The sequence below is a fragment of the Lissotriton vulgaris genome, chromosome 7, assembly GCF_964263255.1.
Source record: "Lissotriton vulgaris chromosome 7, aLisVul1.2, whole genome shotgun sequence".
Lineage (NCBI taxonomy): Eukaryota > Metazoa > Chordata > Amphibia > Caudata > Salamandridae > Lissotriton > Lissotriton vulgaris.
The window spans coordinates 953,211,746-953,217,540 of NC_141695.1; positions in this window are offsets into that span (position 1 = coordinate 953,211,746).

The window sequence follows — 5,795 nt, forward strand, 5'->3', positions numbered from 1 at the left end:
ATCAGAAAATTTCCGAAAAGCTGGTATTACTTCATTAGAAACAAATTCAGTAAAGTATAGTTTCTCCCTATCCTCCCAGGCTTCAAGCTGTTCCAATAAATCTGCAAGGGTGATATCATCTTTGTTAACCCGATAAGCAATCTTACGAAGATGAGCCATAAGATCGGCCGACAACATGGAGTGCGTATCCACTTTCTTCCCGGGCGGGCCAAAATCCTGATCTCCTCCTCCCAGGGCAGACGGGCTGGCATATGGGGGCGGAGAGCGATCTAATAACGAAAAATCATCATCCGATTTATTAAGTACAGGATAAAGAGGCTGTCGAACAGGATACTGGCCAGATATTTGTAACCAACGTTCTTTCTCCTGCTTCTCTTCTAATTCCTTTGCTTCGCGCTTTTTCGTTTCATGCGCTCTCTCACGCTCACTCTTACGTTGCTCCTTCTCAATCAGTGCCTGCTCACGCTTCTCACGCTCTCGCACCTCTTTCACCCACATTCGTATACACTCAAACATATCTTGTCTCACTCGCCGCTTACACATACACTGCTCCACATACTCAATTTTCCGCAAATCAAATGATCCATACATAGGCCATCGTAACTCAGGATCCTTTTTGGTATATTTCCTCCATAATGTGCTGTACATTATGGGGGAAAGACCAAATTTGACATACATATCCCTATTTGGCGTCCCTTCAGGGGGAGCTGGCTGTGATTCTTCAAGTATCAACTGGTCATTTCCAAAACAGCAGCACCACTTACAAAGTGCGCTAAAAACAGGCATGTCTAAAAATAGTGCAAACTATGCAATCGCCGCTCAAATCCAAAGATCAGGAGAAATATCTCCACATTGCCTGCCTATATGAGTTGCAACGCATATATGAATATCACCAAACCAAACAATATGACTAGTCACCTCAAACAAACAAACAAATTAGTCGGGGCAAGCGTTTCCTAAAACTGCCTTGCCAATCAAGACTACCAAAGGCTCGCAGCAAGTACCGTACAACGATTCTTACCAATCAAGAGCATCCAGATTCCAACTGCCAAGTTCCGAATTTGCCCAAACGGCCACTATGCGGCAAGCCGACAGAAGAGGTCTCAGTCGATGACCGGCACCACCCAAATGGTCAGATCGGAAGGGAAGGAAGAATACCTCAGGATGACAGGACTAAAGGCGCCGCTGGCAGTGATCACATCCCCGGCAAGCTTCCAATCCTTCGTCACGACCAGTCCTTCGAGCATCCGAGTCGTCGATGAGCCCCACTTTGGGCGCCAATTGATGATTACAGCCCTCAGCCAGGCCTGCGAGAGCAAAAGGGTTCGTCCTTCTGTGCACGAAGTCTTCAGACTACAAAAGAAATTGGCACGGAAACTGGAAATACAAAGACATAGTTTAATAAACCTTTAAAGGTGGTACTACAGCCTACACAACACTCTACAGTATTGTACAAGGTAGCATAAAGAACTCAGACATGCGGTCCCCTTTTATACACAAAGAAGGGGCTCATAAGTAGGCGGTTACAGCTCAAAGCATGATTTACAACCATATATGGACATTTCTCGAACATGATCGATACATGGGCGGAGTTATCGGGTCTTGAGACCCGCCGAATACACATTCCAATCTTCGCTAATCAGAACCAGATGTGACTCCTACTGGGCATGCGCTAGAAGCACAGAGAACTATTTATAGCCTGTTGCTGGGCAAACTTCAGGGGTGATATTCAGTGAAGTAGGACTCAGCCTCGTGGCGAGCACATGGCAGCGTATATCGCTGTTTTATTTACAACAGCATAGATCCATACAAGTGGAACTCTCTAAATATGATGGGAGTCATCCTTCAGGGCAGTGGTCATGACTTATGCCACTCTGGCAGAACGATGGGACAACCTCCTAACCTTATAAAGGACTGTTGGTACGAATCCATGCTCAAAGATAAATTATTCAAGGAAGTCCTTGTACATTTACTAGTTATTATCTTTGACAGATGCAATATTGGTTTTAGTTGGCCTTAGGCCCTGTGGCTTCCTAACTGAAGGCTTAACCCTAGTCTTGGGCACAATTTGTGCAATTACCAAATTTTACATGCATAAATAAGAAACTGTATCAACATTTTGAATTACATTAAGGGTCCAGTTACGATGAGGGTCAGCAATTTCAGTTTTGCCCGCTGCATTACAATGCAGGCGGTCAAAACTGAAACTGGCCTATCATTCGGGCTGGATTCCGAAAGGCTCAAGGACCCCGTCTGCCAATCGGAGACCGGCATGTAATCCCAATGGACGGACTTTCCGCTGTTGACATTATAATGTCGGTTTCTAACAGGCCTTTCATGCTGGGTTTTATGACATAGAAAGCTTGTTGGAAAGCGACATTGGGGGCCCCTAGCAGGGCCCCCTTCACCCTGCGGCCATCCTGTTAGTAAATCCCTGCACAGTGTGCCACACGGTGCAGGGATTCACACTAACTACCATTTCGATATGGGACCTTGTGCTCTGGTCCGGTTTATGGCCCCAGCACAAGTTCCCATAGGGAAATGAGAGTTTGCGACTGCACCATGTGCAGTCGCATAGTAATTAGGTAAGCAGAACCACCGACCAATGGTCGGACGGTTCCTATACCGATACGGTGTCAGGCTGACGCAAGTCTGCCCGACATCTTAATAAAGCCCTTAGTGTCATTTGTATGCACAGTAGGCTGCTTCAGACAGACAGTGTCTAGATTAAAGTTTTTGCTACAACAAGTCTATTATCTGTATTTCTTATGACTTTTTTCACAAGAACTTGTCATGTAAAAATTTCACGAGATCCCGGTGAAAGGCACACCATGCAAAAAGGGTATTTTTGCAAATTTTACATGAAATTATGCAACATTTTTCAGATAATAATGATGTAATTTCGCACACTGCTCTTTTGACAAATGCTGTTGAACTGTCTAGACAGAGCATGAATTGAGAGCAACACGTCATGTAACTGGCTTTGGTCATAGAGTACAAATGTACCATCTCTTTTAAGTGACAAATCCATGGTTGCACCGCCTGCCAGATTACGAGTTTCCTTGTGTCTGACGAGCTGTTAATGGTGGTTCCACAGCCGTGCCCTTGAAAGTGGGCAATGCAATGGGAACATTAAAAACAGTTCCTCCAAGGCATAGATTGTAAAGTCCATGCCTTGCAGGAACTAGGTGCCAGGACACAGGGGGGCTCATGCTGTGACTCCTTCCCATTGCACATATGCAACAGGGAACTTGTAAGCCCCCCTTTGTTTCAGGACCGCCTGCCTTTTCATGGAGGAAAGACCTCCATGACACCGCTGGCCATCCTGAAACTGTAATATGCATGGTGGTGCCACAGTAGCACCACCAGCATATTACTGAGGCTCTGACTGCCGCGCCACAACCAGGGAACGATGGCTGCAGCGGTGCAATGGTATTCCGACCGCCCAAATTGTAATCGGGCAGTCAGACCGCCGGTGTGGCGGTTGCTGGACCGCCACCACTTCGCCCCCCCCCCCTCCCCAAGTCTGGTGACCCTTGGACTGCCAGACCTGTAATGAGGCCCCATAGTCTAAATGTATTTCTGAGAAATAACAATGTGTTCAATGTAACCTCAAATGTCTTGTTAGGCAGCAGAGCGTGGCCATGGAGGTGATAACCCTTTTTGCAGTATATGTCCTCATTAAAACAAACCTGGGACACCTTTGATGCTGCGCTTGGACTCCATATTTGCATCTGTCTCCCAATTACTTGCAATATCTACTGCATGGTGGAAAACACACCATCTCCCATAATTCTATTAGATCACTTTGCACAAAAAATGCAAAAAGCGGAAACTTCAAGGGTAGATCCTCTCACACAGCCAGGAGTTGACAGGCTGCATACTTTAATCAAGTTCAAGCATTTTAAGTATGCTGATTTCGGCTTCCCAATTAACATTTGTTTGCTTTAATGGGACTATAATGTCAGGGATGAAAGGTGCAGCTCTTAGTCTAGTTTTGAAAAATCTGAAAGAAAAAAAAAGTGTTGTCTGAAGGCGAGGACACGATTCCGTTGCATCCTTAGCTGCTAAAACCTGAAAATAATCAATGGAAAAAAAAGGTGTAATTTAATTTGTTTCCTTAATCTGCAAGAAATGGAAAATCATATGCTTGGTTGTGCTAATTATCACGTGTTTGACATTTGGAGTGCCTCGGAAGCGGAGGGACCTTTCACGGTACGGCTCACACCCACACTTCCCTTCACACTCCTGCTGGTGGCGCGTGCTCTTGCAGGCGGTGGGCGGCACCGTATAGTTGAGGCCCGCGCGGATGAATGCTCGCAGCGTGCATCCTCCGAGCAGCACCCGCCATGGCCTACTTAAGGCAAGGGGTTGGTGGAAATGTGAAATAGAGCATCACCGTGACTGACTGCTTTTTTCAGACCTCCTCGGATTCCTGCTTTGGGACAGAAACTCAGGGGCAGATTTACAAGCCCCTCCGCCACTTTTAACATAGGAAAAGTGACGCAAAAGTGGCGCAAGGGGCTTGTAAATCTGCCCCTAAGAATCATAAACCGGTTGAACTCTTTTTCGCTCTCTTTATAGTTGCCTTTCAGGGGCTCGTGAGCGTCACCATGTTAACAGTGTTAGAAACTATATCCGAGAATCAGCAGAGCACCGAAAGCAGCAGCAAGGTTTATTTTCCCAAAATAACAAGGTAGCTTTTTTTTATGACATGCATAAAGAGCAGACCTGACCCCAATCGGATTGCAAAGCAAAGGCGTGTGCGTAGGAAAAAGCTGCTGCAGCTGTCGTGGTTTCTGGCACACATCATAGTCACCGTCCCCAGCAGCAACCACTGCAGCATGGACAGAAGCGCGTTTCACAGTGACCCGCTGACACAGAGGCTACTCCATGGAGGGGGCCATGGACACAGCAAGAGAACGGAAGAAGAATCCAGTCATAATCTTCAGACCTCAGGTGAACATACTGAAGATTTGAAGAAAAGGGTTGGAATATGTGGACCAGGCACCTCAACTAATAGGAATTCACGTGGAATACTCGTATATTGATTAAAATGAGCAAATCCCAATAGCGGAGAAAAAATAATTAATGTCTCCCTCCGAAAGCCAAGTAATATATCAGAATATAGAATATAGACATATTGTTTCACATAAATATCACGTCTTAAATATTATTTGCTCAAATACCATCCCATCAAGGAACCGCTGGGGACATCAGAGGGCAATTGGAAGCAGTTCACAGATGGAAGTCGGACGATTATCACTTGTGAGCGTCCTGCACTTCTACTCTTCCCTTGTCCAGGCTCAATGAGGGGGCACAGGCACAGTCCATTCAGCATTCTGCAAACCAAGTCCTGGTAGACATGCTTTAAAAAACTGCCAACCACTTAACATATAATTGAAAGGAAGATGAGCTCACCTGCCTGAGGAATATTCTTTCACCATAAAGTCCTGTACCAATGAATTGTGGTAGAACATCAAGATTTAAATAACATGTTTATTGCATGAAAGACACTGGTTGGCTAGAGAGGAAGATAGAATATTAGGAGAGCTGCAGAACATGTAAACTCAGCTCTTTAATAATAGGGGAAAGCCAAATTTACTTTTAGGAAACCATGGCTACGTGCCCAAGAGAAACATAACAAAGCTGCTGATGTCCCCACAGGGGGACATCAGCAGGGCAGCCCCCTTAGTCCCATTAGTCGGAGCCCTCCCCCTTTCCGTCAGTCCTCGTGGAGGGGGAGGCTCGGGCAGTGCACCTGGCCCTCCCCCGGCCGGGTGCACCACCAGTGA